The 21,665-nt window shown below is 32.8% G+C and overlaps 1 protein-coding gene and 1 long non-coding RNA gene across 2 annotated transcripts in view; both read right to left on the minus strand.

Moving 5' to 3' along the window:
* Nucleotides 1-21,665, minus strand: part of LOC133204070 (uncharacterized) — a 135,105-nt gene that overhangs the window by 13,361 nt on the left and 100,079 nt on the right. The window lies entirely within an intron of this gene.
* On the minus strand, nucleotides 20,138-21,024 carry LOC133204087 (uncharacterized). Its single transcript, XR_009723543.1, has 3 exons — nucleotides 20,841-21,024; nucleotides 20,666-20,753; nucleotides 20,138-20,171 (listed from the first exon to the last, which is right to left on the minus strand). It is a non-coding gene; the product is annotated as an uncharacterized LOC133204087 (long non-coding RNA).

Genomic DNA, 21,665 nt, shown 5'->3' on the forward strand with positions numbered 1-21,665 from the left:
AGTAGACTGAATTAACATTTTGTCTCTGACGCAGGTTCAACCAAATTAAAATGTCATTTTATGATTAGACATTGTTCCGTTCGGATGACCGAAGTCGCTTTTTCTGTCTATTTTTGAAACATTCTTTGCGGTTTTTATTTACATTGTAGTAATTTCACGGTCTGTATAGTAGGCGATACTAGAGATATCAGAAATTGACGATAGTTGCTTTATTTTTGACACATTTAATTTTTATAATGCTTTGATTTGTTTTATAAAGAAATTAATCATTTTAATCAGAACACTTTATTTAAAAAATGGCACTTTATTTAAAAAAATGGCATTTTTAACCCTGGGCCATGCGCACTATCTGCGACCTAAAAAGACCGCGATTTTACAAAAATATTAAGTTACTAAACTATTCTATTTTCATAACAAATATTTTGATATACAATACATGTAAATATATCTGAACCATTCATTTTGACTAAAACGTCATTGCCCATGAACTTTATGCACTATCCTCGTAGCAACTTAATTCATTTATTTTATCAATTCTTTTTTTTTTTTTTTTTTTAATAAAATTTTGTAAAATTACAAGATTATAAATGACCTCACCAGCCTTGACATGAAGCAGTACAAGTGACCCAGAGGAGTAAATTCACTGATTTAATAATTACAAAAATGCTTAAATAAATATGAAACCATCGCCATTTTTTTTTAAAAATCTAATCATTAAAACTAAAAGACAATAATTTATTTAAAACAATTATATACATTATGAATTTATCTAGTCGCTATGGAGCTGCACAGCGACAAGGAATATAAAGAATATCGCTAGAACGATAAGCGTAATCCTAATTTACATCAAAAGTGCAAGGGCATAGTCTAGTCTGTTTGAGCTGAAATATGGAATATCAACTGATCATATAGTGTACATTTTAAAAAATGCTGGGAGCTGATTCTTATCTGCATTAACATTATATTTATTTATAACAGAATTTTAGCGAAGTGGGAATTTTTAGCTATTGTACGCATTTTCGGTAAAATTGCCAGTACTCAAACAGCACAGACTAGCTCCCAGCACTTTTCGGGAAGACGATGTAAACCTTTCTTAATGTGTATCATTTTTTTTTCTCCAAAAACAAGCGTATGTCCTTGCAATAGCCTCATTTTCTACATTCAGCTAAACAATTCTATTATTATACCAGTCACGCGACACACAGCTGATACATGCGATATAACTGGTACTGTGTACGGCATTACGGATATCTATATTACATTTTCTACATGTATACAGTTAATTTGTTACAAAGATTTTTTAAAATAATACATATTAAGAGGGTACTAAGATCGCATTTTCCATTTCGGTCCTTAATATAGCTGAGTGCAATGAAGCTTTCACATTAGTTTCCACTGTTCTTGCAGAGTGGTTCTTGAGAAGATTTTCAAATATTTCTTCCTATACGTTCCCGTGTCAAAATTTGCTTGCCTCTTGTGGTCCCACCCTATCCCTGAGGGGTCATGATTTGAACAAACTTGAATCTACACTATGTACAGAATGAAGCTTTCACATTACTGACTCAGTGGTTCTTGAGGAGAAGATTTTTGAAATATTCACTCATTCTTATCTCTCCCTACTTTAAGGCAATTTTGTTTAAATTGGCCCAGCAATTAGAAGATTATGATCAGAAAAGCTCACTTGAGCCTTAAGCTCACAGGTGAGCTTAAACTAAGAGGGGGTGTTAGGGATGACCCTGGAGCACTTGCCCAACAAGATACTCAATACATAGCTCTTCCTAAAATTTTGGGTGCATAGGATTAGTATATGTTGGAAAACTTTTCCCAAAATCTATGAAAATTGGTACTGAACAAACGGAGGGACCAAATCGATACAAGGGAAAAGTTTAACAACAAACAAAATATAGCATGTTTTAAGGAATTGACTCTCTGTTTTTCTATTTTATCACACCTCTAGTGTATTTCTTGTTATTTTTATAAAGATAATGATGATTTAATCCTGCCTTGTCCTGGCCCATGTATGATAATTATACCCTGAGGGGTTTTTTACCCGTCTGAAGTCAGGTGAGGGTCCATGTGAGTATTTTTCAAACGTAATTTAGTTCATTTCTGCATACTCAAAATTTGAAGACGGTAATGTATTTTTTTAATGGTTTTAACCAGGAACTCACTTGTAGTTTCTTTGTGACTTGGATGGGAGAAAAAATGACCAAGAAATTTATTTACAGAGCTTTGCTATAAACTTGGCCACCAACCTAGAAACTTGAAGTTTGATCCAGGTAGGGCCAAGGGTACAGAAAATATACCCTGGACAAGGATTTTACATAAAGAGGTTTTCTGACCTTGATCTTTGGTCTATAAAAATTAGTTCAAGGTCACAGCACACTCTCCACCTCATGAATGCTCTATGAGTGAAACATGAGCCCAGCTGAGCCAAGAGGAGAGAATTAATGTTTTGGGCAATGATATTACACAGAAAGGTTTTTCAACCTTGACCTTTGATCTAGAAAATTAATTCAAGTTCGCTTCATACCCTCTAGCCAGGTGCACTCTTCAGGTGGCATTTGAGTCACTGAGCCAAGGTGAAGAAAATATGCTCTGGACAAGTATTTTTTATGCAAACATATTTTCTGATCTTGACCTTTCATCTAGAAAATTGTTTCAAGGTCATTGCACATCCCCTACCCAAGGGCACCCTATGGATGAAGTATAAGCTTAACTGATCCAAGGGGAGAGAAAATATGCACTGGACAAGGATTTTACACATGGAGGTTTTCCAACTTGACCTTTGCTTGAAAACATCTATTCAAGGTCCCTGAACATCCTCTACCCACGGGTACTCTATTGGTACAGTTTACGGCAGGTGAGGCCATGGGAAGAGAAAACATACTCTGAACAAAGTTTTCTCATGCAAAGAGTTTTTTTACCTTGACTTTTCATCTAGAAAATTGGTTCAAAGTCACTACATACCCTGTACCCAAGCACACTCTTTCATGAAGTTGAGCCCAACTGAGCAAAGAGGAGAGACAGTGAGTGGCTGGAAATATGCTCCAAACAAGGATTTTACACAGAGGTTTTTTCACCTTGACCTTTGCTTGGAAAAATTGGTTCAAGGTCCCTGCACACCTTCTTCCCATGTGTGAAGTTTGGGCCAGGTAGGGTCAAGGGGAAAAATAATACACCAGACAAGGATTTTTATAATAAAGATTTAAAAAAAAAAGGTGGGACTGACCCCAAGGCAATACCTACATACAACTAAACTGTTCCTGACAAAAATGCAAGAATACATGTTTTTAAGAACTCTCTCTAGAATTCTAATTCCATGGTACTTTTTGCTGTTAGAGTGATCTGTCCTTTGATGTGAAAACTGCAAGTCTACAGTGTATGGCAATATTTGTTTATTAATTTAAGTACCAGGGTATTCTAAAAATTAAAAATAGTTGGAATTTTTATTTGAATGTAATTTCCCTATTTAATAAAGCAAAAGTACAGGTAAATTATATTAATCAAGAAAATTGTTTCTGTGACATTGGTCATTAATTAAATGAGTCAATAATTTGACTAAATGAACATTACAAAAATATTTTAAGGATTAAATCTAATAACTTCCAAAGTTATTGCTTTCAATCGTTCTCGAGGTATTTGACCATTACCAGTTTAAGGGGGAAGGGATGATCTCCATGGGTCATGACCTATTTTCTGTTAAAAGCGTCATAACACAGAGATGCAAACAAGATTATATATATTGTATTTGAAATTGCTTTTGGATGAAGCTTTCAACTGTTTTTCCAGATATTTGGCAATTTCCAGTTTGGAAGGGGGGGGGGTGGCCTCCAGGGGTCATGACCTGTATTATTTTTTATGTGTTAAACACAAAGACTAAGATTATATATGATTAAGAGTAAAGCTTATTTGTTTTTGAGATATTTGACCATTTCCAATTTCAGCGGGTGGCAATGACCGCCAGGAGTTATGACCTATATACCATTTTATGTGTCATGACACAAGGTTATATATCTGGTTTAGGGAAAAGCTTTCATTTTATAGATACTTACCTGCTATGCTCAATCTCCTATGCTGAGTTATCGTTCATTCCTCTCTCAGAGATACAGTGAATGTATGAGATGATGGTGGGGAGCAACCTTCTTTTGTCAGCTAGCCCATAAATTCATTTAAATCATTTAAAACATTATACTCGTTCCTATTTAACATTACAACATAGCTGGTATAATAATCCATCATGTTAGTAACACGAACACCATGTGCAAAATCAAAAAGCATGGTATAACTAGTACCACAGCTGTAATTCTGGAAGGTGCATGTAAGTTCGGGAGGTTGCGAAAATGTCATCTAGAAATTTTCCAGAGAGTGTTAGTTGGGGCAAGAATGATAGGAAAACAAATGAGTTTGGGTAATTGGGGTTATCCGGGTGGGTTAAGAAAGCCCCCCCCCCCCCCCCCCGTTATATTCTGATGTTGTTTTTTGTTTTTCTTTTTTCGAAAAATATAGTTTAAGCATCTAATATTTCCAATTTCATCAAAATTGCACAAACTATAAAAAGTATTATTTGTTGTTTTGCAACAACAAAAACAGATTTATCAACTTCTAAACATAAACTAATTTTTTTTTATTATTATTTTTTTTTTTTTTTTTTTTTTTTTTTTTTTTTTTTTAGAAAAAACATTCCCAAAAAATCTTTCTTAAGGTAGTACTGGATACCTCCAAGTTATGACGTACTTACGTTTGAAGTATTGTTTTGATTTGCATTAGTGCTTATTATCGGATCAAAATTTGTAGATACACCGTTTAATTAAAAGAACACTATAAAGCTATTTCAATGCAAGTTCGAACAAGTTTGCATTTTAGTTAAAATAGACAAAAACAAATTCGCAAGTATATAAAGTACTTATAATAATTGTACTACGGACATTTTAAAAGCAAACCCTGTAAAACAGTGGGGTAAAAGGTGGTTTAAACATCACTGCTTTTGAACACTTTCAAGCTAAAGCTGTATTTCAATTGTTTGAGTAACTGTACATCTTGTGTGCAGTGAGGCATGGATAAGTATGATTACTCCACATTGTGCTGAAATGTTGACCAATCAATTATCACGTTAACCAGCGATGGTCTTCTTTGTTATTTCATTCAAGAAGTTTGCACGATAAAGATCCCTCACTGCTCAATGGCCCTGAGTGCCGAGTAAAGGTCAAAATTTGAAGCCCTTCACCGGTATATGGTGACGTCTCTATTTGAGTGAAAAATTCTCGAATGGGACGTAAAACAACATACAATCAATCAATCAATTATCAAGACTAAGTAAAGTAATTTTAAAGATTTAAGTAGTCTTTCAATTAAACAATTTAAAAAAAAAAAACATAAGTTCGATGTTAAACAAATGGGAATCCTAAAAGGGAATGGAAAGAAATTCCAAGTATATTCTCCAGACTCTTTACCTTTCTGTCACAACCTTGATCCTGCACTTCTTGTCTTATCCAATCAATGCCATCGGAACATCTTCCAACCTTATGGCACCATTTACAATCAAAGGAATCCTCCTGAGTTAAACAAGTGTACAATCCTTGGCAATATTACAGGCTGTAAGCGTGTATATAAACATGGCAGTTTAGAAGCGATTACGTATGAATAAGAAATAATTTAATGAAAACTAAAGTGCCGAATTATGAATTTGGCTGCAATAAAGCCAAGAGGTTTGCAAAAGGTGTCATTGACAATAACGCTGACATAAGGGTTTTATCAGACAGAAAGCATTTGTTTACATGCTTTTTTGACTTTCATTATGATAAGGGTATCAGTAGGACCAATACTGATATAATTTAGAGTATAATATTCTTTGAGCAGTCTTTTATCAAATTTTTCATAAAATATCTGTAGCTTTAATTCTGATTCTCCGAATAACCAGAACAACTTACTCTTTAACGGGTCCAAAATGACGACTGATCCTGACCTAACCAGTTTAAAGTCGATCTCCAAGCGGTTGTATTCGAATATGGTCCTTCTTTTTACTCCTGTAAAAATACTTCTATAGGTTCGGTACTAGTTTTTTTTTAAGAGAACAAAGAGTACCTTTTCAAAGGGTATTTTCAGATTGCTAAAATTGGTATTATAAGAATATTGCTCGTATGATGAAACAATTCTTAAAATTTGGTAAAAAAAAAATGCTTTTGTTTGAATGTTTCCGAGCGCTACAGCCCTGGAGTACGGAAGCCCTAGAGGGACACTGACTTACTTGTTATGACTTATTTGCTATGCTTAATTAATTTCTTGTGAATTATTTGTTAGGACTTTTTTGTTGCTGGTTATAACTAAGTGAAACGTATACGTAGCTATGGAGAACTTGTAGCTCGGCTCACTTACATTATCAGAATGATATGTTTTGTCTTAGTTTTACTGTTGTTTTGATTGATTAATTGTAGTTAAACGTTCAGTACAATTCTGACTACTTAATTCTAATCTTATATATATCATATAACTTAGTTGTTATAACTTATTTGTAGTTTGTTATTCTTTTTTGTTATTCATTTATTTATTTATTTATTTATTTATTTATTTTTTTTTTTTTGTTACTTATAGTTATTCAATTCTTGTTTGTAACTTCCAGTGTGCATTGTTATGTTGTCTGTGGCACTATATATACAATGTCTAATAATAACATCCGAGAACACACCATGCTCTTGGTTCTGCCATATTTATTACTTTCCTTATATATTAAAACCAATCATGAACGATGCAGTAATTCCGGATTACGATTATATAACAAATAACATCCCTCTCCTTTTTACATTGGTATTAACAAAATTAATAAAAGTTTAAAGAGATTGCAAATCAATAAATTTAGGTTACAGATTTCAATGTCTAGCACAGATGAAGAATACATGAGATCACAAAGACTTACAGATACAGTTTTACCCAGATTTTCTTTTAGGGTCAGATTGCCATGAAAACATAAAATGTTACTTGACATGTTCAATAAACAAAATATGATACACTATAAAGAATTTATATAGCTCTATAAACCTACTGTGGATTATTATGCCCCAATCACTGTAGGTTACACTTAACTCACTTCAACACAAAATCATTCAGTTTAACCAGTTGTTTCCTTTCACGGCCACTACGACGCACAACTGGAGTTTGTTTCTTTAAAATTGCACTTGGAGAATCACTTCGGTCCGCTGGCGCAAAGACACATCTCTACGATACTGACGGAAACTGGACTCTCAGCTGCTTTAGATAATTTTGCTTCCGGCCAATGAATATCCACCTCTGGATTCCTGACCATTACCTTGTCCTCTAGACTGCTATTAGCAGAATCACCAATTTTTTTTTAATTTTGACAGGTTACGCGTAACACCATTGTCAATTGTTACCATACACCCTTCCTTTACAATACTTTTCTTGGCTTTGGTTCATACGTAGATTGTAGTTTGTCTACAAGAGTTTCCTTCCTCATCAGAACAGAATCTCCCACTTTTATTTCCAAATTCCTGCCATGGTTCCTCTGGTCACCATAATGTTTTATAATGCGTTTCACTACACTGTCCCGTGTCCTCACCATCTCATCAAGTGCTGGTTCCTTTGCTTTCTCCAAGATTTGTGGTAACTTGGTTCTTGGTTCTCGATAAAAAAGTAATCGGTAAGGAGTTTGACCAGTTGAGGTATGTGGTGTTGCACGATGCTGCCGTAGAAATCTCAACATCCCCTGTTTCCAATTCTGTTGATTAAGGTGAGCAGAGCGTATCGTTTTCATAAGTGGCTTGTTAAAGCTCTCGGCCTGGGCATTAACCTGGGGCCACCGAGGAGTAATTCGACAATGTACAAAACCCATGTATTTCTGCAAACTACTTAAATTCACAGGACTGAAATGGGCTACCGTTATCGCTCTTTACAGTTTTTGGAAGTCCAAAAGTACTGATGACCTTGTCAAGCACTGGAATAGTTGATCGTGCAGATACTGATTTCACTATCTCTACCAAAGGATAACAGGAATATTCATCTACCATGACAAAGAGGTAGTCACCCGAGGGTGAGGGTCCACAAAAGTATATACTGATGTTTTCCCTAGGTGCTGAAGGTTATTCAGACATCTTATAAGGTTCCATAGAACGGGTTTCTGAAGTTAGATCTTGGCATGATGCATAGTTTTTAATTGCTCTCTCGATCGCTCCGTCCATACCAGGAAAACATACTTTATACCCTAAACATGATTTCGTTTTGGCCATACCCTGGTGACCTTCATGTGCCAGATCAACAGCTTTCTGCTTGAGACTTTTCGGTAGCACAATATACGGTGGTTCCGAAGCAAAACATTGTCAGAATGTACAGTTAGTTCATCTCGAACAGTTTTGATTGCTGTCAATTCACATACGTCAATATCTTCCATTATGTCAGTCTTCATTTCATACCAGTTTCCGAATCTTGTATAATAGATCGCTCTCTGTAGGGTACTGCATTACATTTCCAAATCTTGTAGCATTTTCCGCGTTTGACGATGAATACTCTGATTATTATGGAATGTCTGGACAATTAGATAGCACGATTAAAGACCAAAATATCTACCGAAACAAGATATCATGACACATTTTGGTGACATGTATTAGGTAAATGATATTTCGGGCCTGATATCCAAGAGGGCTCCAGTGTAAACAAATGGAAGTGACTTACCTTCTCTATTTTATAATACCGCGGGTATGATTTTTTAGTAAAACGTTAATTTTGCGTTATTTTTTGGATTTTTCTGATGGAATACATTGTAAATGTGTACTAGAAGAGTAATTTATGAAAAAAATACATAAAAATATTTTTTGACTCGTGGGGTATATTGGGGGGGGGGGGGAGGGGGGGTCCTGTCCACAAGTACCTGTGGGGAAACGAGGGAGCAAAATTTTGGTTGTATGGAGTGTGTGTAAACCATAAATATTTTATTTCGTTGATCAATAAAAACTAAACTATTTAGCATTAATACTAAGAACGCGCACGTTGTCTTTTAGGGCATTCAAATAGTGTAAGTTAAACTAAAATATCTCTCATACTTATGTACATAGCAGATTTGGGGGAAAAAAAAAACTTATTTAAACCCGTTACAAATACATATGTATCAGAACTGATGTTGTAGCAAATGCATACATATAATATTCCCTTAAACAATAACATATGCCCATCATCGTCCTTCACCCTCCCCCCCCCCCCAATCCAATCCAAGCACTTTATTTCCTCTGATGAATGGATTCTACTGATAAAAGAAGGCTACATGAAATGGAAAAAGCTTTTCCCAGAATTCCAGGATATGTATGACGGGAATGGTACACCTCAAAATCTGAAAAAAAATCTAAAAGATCTAAATTTTATTGATATCTCTTCACATTTTTCGAACCATCATGTCACCTCAAAAACAGACGAAATAACACACATATGAAAAAAAAAAAGACTCACTGGCCGCAACACTCAACGGAGTCATTGCTGCTTCCTACAAAATTTACCCTTAGATATTCAAATTTTAATTTTGACCCCCTTTTGTGACCCATACCTAATTTCAAGAGAGTTTGACTTATACAAACCTTAATCCAAACCACACATAGGGTTTCTAAATGGGTTTCCCCCTATTTATTATATACATTGTTTATCCCCTATCTTAGCCCCACCAAAAATTTAAAAGACTAGATAAAGTTGAGCTAACTGTTGCAAGAACCATCACTTGTCTTCCAGTAGTTGCTTCTAGAGACATACTCTATAAGAAAGAGGGTCAGAACTCCTTGTAGCAAGAAGGAGAACAACAGCTTAGTTATAACAATGTACAAAGTACAAAATAATACCCCGATTACCTGAAACAAATCTAACCAAAACTCGTGGAAATGAATCACCATGTAATATACACAACACGGAAGACTTATAAGATGTTTTGAAAATATGTAAAAGTTTATTTATATGAAAGCCTATTGAGATCTTTCGGGGTAGGCGAATTATCATTTACACAGAGATCTTCTGTTCTATCACTCATGCTTAAAAAAGGGAGCTTAATAAATCTTGATAACCATCGCCCTATTAGTTAACAAATTGCGACTATAAAATAAAAGCCTTCGTATTTGCAAAGAGACTACAAATAATTATGGACAAACTCATTAACCCTTTCTCTACCGGCGCATTTTATGTGATTTTGGAGCGTTTTGACATAGCATTATCAAATTATTTCTAACCTTTTTATCCAAGGAGAAAGCAATGCATAATGCATATCATTTTGTATGGAATTTTTTCGAGATGATATTTCATGACTATTCAGATACCCAACGACTGACCTTATTAGTAGGAATGGAGGTCAAAGGTCAAATAAGTGCAAAATTTTATCGAATTTTTCGATACATTTTAATCTTCAAGCTAAAAATTTACAATGATGTATGTTGAAATAGGAAAAATTTGGAATATACTCACAAAAGAGCATTATACTGTACTACATTAATCACATAAACTTTTTTTCCAATTCTGCATACAATGACTTTAAATGGGTTGCTTAGCAACGGGGTATTTTTCAATTTTTGGGCAGCAATTTTCATTTTTTGCTCATCCTAGACACATTTATGCATTCCAGCACATTTTAAAGTCAGATATGAGGTCATAAAATTAAAAGGGATGTACAGCAGATAATTTGTCTTAACGTTTGAACTCATTAGAACTATTTTTAAGAGGTCAAAGGTCAAATAAGTGAAAAATTTTCATCAACTTTCTCAACACTTTTCAATATTCTTGCTAAAATTTTACACAATGGGCGCTGAAATAGATAATTCTGAATATACTCTGAAGAAGGCATCAGAACTGCAAAATCCATACACCATTTTAGTTCAAATATTTGTTATAGTATTCAATGTATAATGACCATATTCTGTACCTAATAAATGAGTTGTCCAGTGTTTTTAATCAAGTTAGCATTTTGAAGATGTTATCAAATAAAAGTACACCACCAAAGGAATTTACAAAATTTTGATTATTGTCCAATTAATTGCACCTTGAATTTTACACTGAGGTCTATGGGCAGGGAATGTTTCGTTTAGATATTCTAAAAGGTAATTTGAACTTCATACAAATCTCTTGTGAAAATATGCATAAACTCTCTTTTTATTAAAATATGAAATAAAATAAGTCATCTACCACAGATATATTGACAAAATGTAAATTTTCTTCTTTGCATCAAGGGCAGATAACTTTTGAAAATGTTTACAGTGCAAAATGGTCGGTTTCTAATATGTTATCAATCATGTGAATTTGGTTCATTTTACTTTCATCATTATCTAGCAATACATATTTAACTAGTTTAAAATGATTCAAAATTGCTCAATATCCCTTCATTATACATTGAATACCTTAAAAGACCTTTAAGTGGTTGCTAAGCAACAACATTTTCAATTTTTTGCTGTATACATTGTACGTTATCGCTCATTCTAGACACTTTTTGTGTATTCCATGATATTGTAAGTAAGATATGAGCCAAAATAATGTAAAGAACATTATTGAGTTAAGTATTGACCTTGACACTTCTCTTCTTAGGGAGTCAAGGTCATATCAGTAAAGAATTCTGCCTTAAATTACAAGTGTATATCAATTTTGAGATGCTGCAATCACTATGGATATATTATCTAATAGTTGACGTAAAAAAATCTTGAGAGAAATTTTAAAAAATGAATTAATTTTTTTTTATTTTGCATATCTTGGTTGCCATTCCAAAAATCCATTTAAAACTTGTGAACTGAAATAAAATTCGTAAGATGCCATTGCAATTCAAACTTAGTGACACACATATAAAAATAATATATTAAGAACTTATTTCATCATTTTCAAAAAAAAAAAAAAAAAAATCTTACAAGAATTATCTTAAAAATTGAGAAAATGGAAATTGTACACACATACTTCACGAGATTGAATATACCACAGCAGTCTATAAAAGACAGCTTGTTCCCTTTCTGAGCATAAATTCGAATAATTATTGTGTGTTTAAATAGTGTGTTTATATGTATAATCATAAATATCATGTTTTCACACACTTTTTTCAAAATATAAATTAAATTCTTATAAACTTGTGTGAATGCAATATCAAGAGAATGCAATTAAAATTTCACTTTATTTAGAATTTTTAGAGATACAGAAATTTTCACTACCAAAACAAAAAAATACCTGTTCATTGGTCATAATAAGCACCTGTGTCCCCACATAATGGTCTTTCTTGTGCGTGGTGGGGTTAGCAAAAGGGTCTTCACTGATGAAAGTACTGAAGCATATGGTGCCAGCACCCTAAAAATTCAATGTGATAGTGTAACATGTAGTGATGTACACACATACTGACAACAACTTTCCATTATTATGCCAACTTGATTTTACTTTGAGAGGTACTTAAGGGTGTCGTCAAAAGCATACACTTCAAAAGTAACACAAAATTGGCTGAACCAGTTTCAATCTAAAATACGAGATACAAACACTGAAACAGGCTAGGGTAGCGTCTATATGGGAAGATCTCGGACATCAATCTCCTATGCAGAGTTGTTGTTCGTTCCTCTCTCAGACACCTCTGCGATAGGCTAGCGTCAAGATTTTTGACATAAGGTAAAAACCATGATATTCAAAGGATTATTTCAAATTAAACTAATAGTTCTAGATCTACTTAGTAGATATCTGCCTTAAAACACAAACATTAGTGCAGGAATTTAAATATAATGAATTAAAACAATCACACTATTTCTTGTGCTAACACTGTGATATACGCGAGCCAACGACAGAGGTGAATGTATCACAGGAGTTCGCAATTTTATCAATAAAGTCAATAAAAATCACTCGATTGACCAATCCATGAGCTAACGCATAGCTCATGACTTGGTCAATCGAGTGATTTTTATTGACTAAATTGATAAAATTGCAAACTTCGCTATGCTAACGCATAGCTCATGGCTTGCTAAATCGAGTATTTTTTATTGACTTTATTGATAAAATTGCAAACTCCTGTGAATGTATGAGCTAGTAGAGAGTGATCGGACATGTGTACATTTTGTTTTCATTTGAACGTGAATCAATGCATTTTAAAGACAGTTTTAAACTCTTCAGTCAATACTTACTCACCTCTAATACCAGAAAAAAAAGACCGTATTATTTGATGCATTGATGTGATGCTCTTTGTCGTAAAATAATTATGAAAATTGACGTTCACTGTTCAGATCATCATATTGTTGTGTATTACTGCTACAGCGGAAACACGTGGTAATCTCAGTTCGTATAAACTCTTACAGTGATGAGTCGTGTAAATGCGAGCTTTTGTGCTTGTTTCAAAGTTGTTTAAAAATTGTGTAAGTATAGATCTAATTACATTTCATATTAAGAATATAAATAAGTACAACAATATTAAATCTGTTTTTTTTTTTTTTTTTTTTTTTTTTTTTTTTTTTTTTTGTAAAGACGTTTAGGGAATGTAGGGTTTTTTTTTTTTTTTTTTTCTTCATTATTGTACATGTAAAGGCTTGTTGAAAAGGAAATTTTCTCTACTCTTACCAGCTTTATTTTGTTTTCCCTATTTCAGTACAGAAATACACATAAAGTTGAGCTTTGTTTAAATATTACGAATAAAAACAAGAAAAAACACATAAGTGCAAGAAAATTCTTGTTTTTACAAAATATTTTAAAATAATAATAATAATTTTTACATATATTAAAAGCAGAGAAAATATGCTTTAAGAATATATCATACTTTCTTTATTAAGTTAACCAGGAAAAAATGTCAATCGTCAGGAAAATTGCACTATTTTCAAAAAGTCCAGAATAACATTTCAAAAAGAAATATATCAATCTTTGTACTAACAACTCTGAATCTGTGATTGTGGCAACGTGATGTATATTTTTTTTTGGCACTTGTATGAATTCATGCAAACAAAAGCAAACATTAAACTTTCCACAAAGAAGTTAGAAAGGTTACGAAATATTGAAAATGGAGTTTGTTTATAAGTCCGTCTATCAGATCTAGAAAGTAACCCTTTCATAAGTAACATATAGGCTCAGAATAAATCATGTTAACTTCTCCTGCTATTCTTATATTAAATTCATAGAATTAAACGTACCTACTGAATGTATATGTTTGTAGAATTAATATTTATTGCCTGAAAATAGGTTTACGTACAGAAAAAAAAAATCATGTTTAATGAAAATGTAATAGAACTGGTTCCATGACTATTCAAAAAACAATATATGCAAGGAGAAATACTAGTATGCCCTCAACATAAGTTATAATTGCAGTGTTTTATGGTTAGATACCATAGGGTTATTTTTTAAAAAAATAATCAATAAATGAAAACAAGAGATTCATGGGCCCGAACGCTCACCTGAGTCATTTTGGCCTTGCTGTTTTTCATCAGAGGATCTTTTTTTTTTTTTTTTTCAATTTCCTCCTTTTGTTTTATAAATATTTTGACTCCATGTTGTGGACACATTTAGAAGCTTTTATTCAATGAAAGTTATGTCCAAACAGCATTGGGTTTCTTCAACATCACATGATCAACATGGCCCTGCTGTTCGGGAGTCAATTTTTTTCTGTACTCATGCATTATGTAAAGTATGAACTTCTGATTTCGGCTTAACCCTAACCCCAGGGTTTATAATAAAAAAAAAATATTTCTCAAAACGTACAAGATATGTTTTGCTAATTCATATTACTTAGTGTGGTTCAGCTACTCTTGCCAATCTTCCTATGTATATGCTACTTTGTAAAATTTTGCTGTCTCAGTCTATTCCAAAGGTCTCTGATCTGAACAAACTTGAATGCAAACTACCTGAGGATGCTTGCATATCAGTATGATTAATACTGCCTTTGTCTCCTATTGTAGCCCCATACTATCTCCGGGGCCATGATTTGAACAAACTAAAATCTACACTTGCTGAAAATGCTTTAATATAAATATGACTTATCATGGTTTTGCTATTCTTGAGAATATTTTTCCCTATTTATTCCTATGTTCCTTCATCCAATAATGTATTACATCCTACCAACGGGGTCAGAATCAAAATAAATTTGAATCTATTCTGTCTGAGGATGTTTCCATTTCCGTATGAATAATCATGGATTTGTTGTTTTTGAGATTTGTAAAGTTTTTTTTTTTTTTTCTATATATTTGTATGTAAACTTCTCAGTACGTTTTGTAGCCCCAACCTTCCCAAGTGGATCATGATTAGAACAAATTTGAATCTATACTACCTGATCAAGTTTCTATATTAATATGACTTATTACTGCTCTACTCTTTTCATGAAGAATATTTGTAAAGATTTTTTTCCTAAACATTCCGATGTAAAACTTTGATTTCCTATTGTCACCCCGGCCTACACCTAGAAGCCATGATTTGAATAAATTTGAATTTCTACTAGCTGAAGATGCTTCCACATCCGTATGACTAATCATGACTTTGCTTTTCTTACGAAAAAGATTTGTAACACTTTTTGTGGTATTTTTTTGTGTTACTTCTTTGTAAAACTCTGAATCTTTAATGTGAACCACTCATCCCCGGGGGTCAAGATTTGAACAAACTTGAATCTGTGCTATATACCTGAGGATGCTTTCATATAAATAATAGCTTGCTGTTCTTGAGAAGGAGATTTTTTTTTATATTCCTATGTAAAACTTATATTGCTTGTGTGACCCCGAACTATCACAATGGTACATGATTTGAACCAACTTACGTTTCATCTTTTCTGGCTCGGTGGTTATTGAAAAGAAGATTTTAAAAGATGTCATTAAATTTTAAGTAATTCTTAATTATTTCCCTTCGAAGAAAGACAAAGTCCTTCATTTGAAAAAAATCAATCCCCTACATTTAAGGAAGCTGTTTACCAAGTTAGGTTGAAACTGGTCCAGAGGTTGTGAAGAAGAAGATAAAATGTGAAAAGTGTACAACAAAGACAGACAATCGACAAATTTTATTAGAAAAGCCTTCGGCTCAAGTAAGCTGAAAAAGCTTTTAAATCAAATTTGAAAGTCCAAAACAATTGAAGTAGGAAGGGTAAAAGTCTCATGTGAAGCCATGCTTCACAAAGCGACATCTGAACATGAATATTCTTTTCTTGAAGTTTAGTTGAATTAAATTTTGAACGAAAATTTAAGGACAAAACCTTATTTTGTATATGCTGATTGCAAAGCTGACAGCAAATATTAATGAAACAGAAAATCCCACTGCAATTGAATCATGAATCGTACATTGTAACAATATGATTACATATAAATAATATTGTATTTATGGTATTCTTTACATGGCTTTGAGATGAATTCGTCATTTTTTTCCTTCCGTTATTTAAATTTCTTCATATTTTTCAACAATATTTTTACAGGAAATCAGAAAGAGAGAATGATAATCAGTTAATATAGTTTGTGATATAATATAACAGTTTTAAAATGTTTGAAATTTTATAAGCAAGACTTCATTTCCTATAAAAATTGTGAATTAAAAAAACCCTTAGGTGATTTATTTTGTATCTTGGAATAGGAATTTATTTTTGTTTAGAAATCTTATCTTGAAAGATTTATGTCAAATAAAGAACCCCATTGGATAATCAGAATCAACTTACGAAAAACTGTTGTTTGAGAAAACTCAGGATTTGTTTCTCGACTTCCAAAGGGATTTTTAGTATCTAAATAATAAAACAACTTTATCAAGCATATGTTTTCCGACAGCAACTCAGAATTTCATTAAGGAGCGCTGTTTTGTGAAATCCCTGACATTATAAATTTACAACGTTTGAAAAATAGTTTGAATGAAATATATGGAGATAACGAACAGTATTCAAGCTCAAAAGTCCATTAAACAATACAAAATAGGAGCAGAGCAGACACGGACCTCAAAACATCAGAGGTGGGATCAGGTGCCATGGAGGAGTGAGCATCCCCTGCCGACCGGTCACACCCGCCGTGTGCTCCTTGTCATGATCGGGAAATAACGGAAAAATCCGTCGACAATTCAGTGTGTAAATAATGGTCTAACAATTAGTATGAAAAACGTCAGTCAGCATTTGACTCAATGATAAATTGTATTTGCTGACAAGGTCATTGTATCGACCATAGAACTTACGAAATGATGACTTTAAACGAGACTGCTGATATCCTTGATTCATCAACTTGTTAATCAGTAATTTACCTCGTTTTAGAAATTGTTCATAGGTAGAACATGCTCTTGCGTATCGAATCAGCTGAGAGATATATACCCCGTATGCAGGTGATGAAGGTATATTGCTGCATAAGTAAGGGAAGTTGACGATTGAAAAGTTAAAGTCATCACGTTTATCATAAAGCTTGGTTGTTAGATTACCATTAACGTCTTTTTCAAGTAAAATATCCAAATATGAAACAGATGTGTCAGACTCTGTGGTATCTTTTATCTCAAGTTCACCAGGATATATCGTATCGACATAAGAATGAAAATAGCCATTGTTAATTGACAATATATCTAAATGTCGAGTTGAACGCCACAGCAAGTGTTTTCTCCTTTTCACGTACAAGATTTTGGACAAATTCTGCTTCATATGAATACAAAAAAAAAGGTCTGCTAATAACGGGGCGCAATTGGTACCCATAGCAATTCCAATAGATTGTTGGAAGACCTGGTCTCCAAAAAACCACATAGATATTGTCAATCAGAAACTCAAGCATCTTTTCAATGTCAACTTCAGAGTACTTGTGTGTACAATCAGAATGTTTTTTAACAAAATAATTTTGCAAATGACCAATGACAAGGTAAGTATATTTACGAGTTCCATTTTTATTGAAAAAGCAGCTGTCAATGATATCAAAAAGCCTGGACTTTAATTTATCGTGGGGAATGGTTGTGTATAAAGTTGAAAAAACGTAAGATTTTAAGCTTGCAAAGTCGAGCATTGGCAAATTCCAGGATTTGGAATTTTTTTTTTATTTTGTCGGATAATTTTAGGAAGTCCCCCCCCCCCTCCCCCAACTTTGGTAAGTTAAGTTTAGTTTATTTTTTTTTTCTCTTTTTTATTTTGTTATTATTATTATTATTATTTATTTATTTTTTTCATTATTTTTTTATGCAGAAACATAAATTACTGAATTTTTGTATGAATGATGCGGATTCGATTCTCATTACCCGATTTTTTTTTCAAATATTAAACAAACGTATTGACTATTCTTTGATCAAGCGACCAGCATTAGAAGTGAATGTCATGAAATACCTTTCTTGGGAGTAAATTTTCACCAGTCCTGTTTCTCATCTATTTATTTCAATTTAAGTTTTGTACCGTCACGGTAGCTCAGTAGATAGAGCGCTTGCTCCGTGATAGGAGGTTGTGGGTTCGATCCCCTGCCGCGACTGACCTAAGTCGATAAAAAATAGTTAGCAAGTGAAAGTTGCGGGTCGTTCAGATGAGACATTAAAAACCGAGGCACCGTGTCAGGCTAGACGGCACAATAAAGACTCCTCACTGCTCAATGGCCCTGAGTGCTGAAAAAAGGTCTCGATTTTAAGCCCTTCACCGGTATATGGTGACTTCTCTATATGAGTGAAAAATTCTCGAATGGGACGTAAAACAACATTCAATCAATCAATCAATCAATTAAAATTTTTGTGTTTTTTTTTTAAATCTAAATATAAATTCTTGTCTTAAAAAGACTTACAAAGATTAGCATTGTGTTGAGTCACTGGAGGAATAGAAACCTCTTCAGATAAAAGTCTGTTTGCCAAGGAAATTTTATCTTTGACAAGACAAGTGGAGTTTGTTTCGTCATTTTCTTGTATCCTTGATATCACACAATGCCAAAAAAGTTGTTTTACTCTACATTTGGATACAATGACAAGAAGTGTATAAGTATTACACTTGATATTCATTTGAATATTAATGCTGATAATTTTAATTACAATTTTGAAAAAAAAAAAAAAAAAAAAAAAAAAAAAAAAAAAGCCTTCATGATAAAGCCAAAAAAAAAAAGGGGGGGGGGTCCTATGAATGTTCAGAAGATTTAAAAAAAGTCTTTTAAGATTATTACAGAAATAAATATGTATTTCCATTGCAGCCTCCTTTAGTATAAGGAAACTTTGATATTAGAATGGAAGAATACCACACATAAACAATTCACTATATATGTTAATCGTTTTAACATTTTTGTCACATTAATGTGTATTTGGAATTAATACCGGCATGATTCATTTCCTGTTTTATTCCTGAAGACCTTTCCGTAACAAGGGATTGCAAAGTTAATCACCACAAAAGAATTACTCATCACACTGGGATCACCACATGGTGAAAGAATGCCTGAAATAAAAAAAAAAATCAATTAGAGCGTTTGAAGATATTAAAATATGTTTTCTATTTGCGTCATTTGTCATCATGATGCTAGATTGTCATTTTTTCTGAAAAAAATGGATGTATACATTGGTATACACGTAGTTACTCTTATTTTGGTTATTAATGATGCAAATTGTATATATCAAATCTTTAAATGTCTCAGGAAATTGTAGAATTTAAAAAAAAAACAACAAATATTTCTCCTTCTGCTATCTCCTTTATAAATCTCTACAATTTTTTATCACTTTAAAGTGTATTATTGAAAAACTGTACTGTGAATAAAAAAAACCCCGTTATTATCATTTAATTTACCGGTCTCCCTTTTAACTTTCATTTAGATATATCGTTTCCCTTTAAGTTGCCAGATCCTCAGGTTGTTAAAAATCAGTAGATAAGTAATTAAAAATGCTCACAAAAATATTTCTAAATTCACAAAGAAATATGTATTTACCCAAAGTTCCCCATTAAAGTAAATCTTATCATACGAGGAAAATTATTAAATCTAAGATATATTTTAAGAAAACATGAATGAAGGCACATCTACGCACTTTCGTATTGAATATTTATCAACAATATATTTTAAGATAAGATAATATGGTTTCCAAGTATTAGGAGGGAATTGCATGTGTTTATAGTTACTAGGGTATGTCTTCTATTTATTTTGGTAATTATACAGTGTAAAAAGAGTTAATTTTTTGTAAACTTACACTGAGAGATGGGCATTCCGGTAAACTCTTCTAAAGTACCCTGGATTTGCAGAGCAAATGATCTCCATGTAATCTGGGGACATCGGGGTTCAGTGATATTCCCAATATTCTCCTTCAAACATGATACTAAGTTATATATATACCTGTAAAAAATATGCATGTAACCCATTAATTAATGCAATGATTAAAGCTTGTTTAATTTAAACAGTCTGTGTAGTAAACTGGGAAATAGTGAAAATGTTTATTTCTTTATTAAGGTTTAAAATTCTAGTGGATAATTACAATATTCTTTGAAGAATTTCTCTTAAACTATGCAATTAAATCACTATTATGTTTTTCTATTTATTTATTGTTTTGATTTGTTTTGTTTTGTTTTTTGTTTTTGTTTTTCTTAAATGATATAACCTGTACACATACCTGAATCTCTTTTGACTTTCATCACAAGTGAATAATTTTGTTTTAAATACAGAATTACAACAAAATATTTTCAGTATTACAGCTCAAGAATCTCTGAGAATTTTATTTCATTGTGTCTGAGTATGTTTGAATAGAATATGTCTCAATGTAAAATCTGTATCTTTGTGTACGTGTAAATGACACGCCATTACTATTCTATTGTTCATAAATGAAGACTTACCCACAGAATCCCCTACCACTGGGGATACCATATTCACACTGACCAGTTATCATCGAAGCATTGAAATACATATTTAGATACGGCATTGCTGAAAAAATATACAAAAAGGATTCTTATATTATAAAACTCAAGTAACTTTTTGGCAGTTTTATTTTCCTAGTGCAAGTGTACTGACCACAAATATCAACCCCACAGAGTTCCCAGCAGACACCCGAGTCAATGGTGAAAGACCATGGCTCTTCTCTGTCGAAATTTCTACAGTAGTCTCTTGTACAATGCTACAAACATCATAGCCGTGTTAATGTGGGCTCTGTGCATCCCATCTTTGACACTTTGCTACCATGCCGGTCGTTGTATGTTGAGTTAAACTCCTATTTTGCTGTGCAGTATTGTTCAAGTGCTATATTACTATATGATATTCTACCAGTTTCTGTTACGTTTTTGGTCCCTTGATATAACACCCCTGGTAATCGACAGTCAGTTGAGATAGATTTTGCTATAAATGTTTTAAGAATAAAACTAAAATAGCAAAAAAGAACTTTATTCAACATGCAACAACAAGTTTTGATTTTCCTCATATATTTTTTTTTCATAATAAATACCCCGGTAACACAAAAGTGTTGATTTTTTTCTTTTTTTACGGACATCATTACAAATATACTTAAAATACAATTGCTTTTTGTACATTTTCTTGCGGTTAATGTTTAGGGTGCTGCATGTACATTTCGGAAAATGACAGTAGGAGTATTCGCTTCCTTGATAAAGATTACTTGCACAATTATTCATTGATGTAAATATCTTTCCAATGCACATCTGCTACTTGTTTTTAATTTCCCCTGGAAGTACTCAAAATTTTAACAGAGTGGTTATTATAATCAAAATTTATTCATGCTGGTATTTAGTATAGAGTGGTATTTTGAATCACAGAAGTGATAAATAATTCATAGGATTACCGTTTTACGGATTAAACATAGATTTTAACACCTGCTTTACTATAAAA

The sequence above is a fragment of the Saccostrea echinata genome, unplaced genomic scaffold, assembly GCF_033153115.1.
Source record: "Saccostrea echinata isolate AGI-Se365-2 ecotype Australia unplaced genomic scaffold, CSIRO_AGI_Sech_v1 ptg000052l, whole genome shotgun sequence".
Taxonomy (NCBI): Eukaryota; Metazoa; Mollusca; class Bivalvia; order Ostreida; family Ostreidae; genus Saccostrea; species Saccostrea echinata.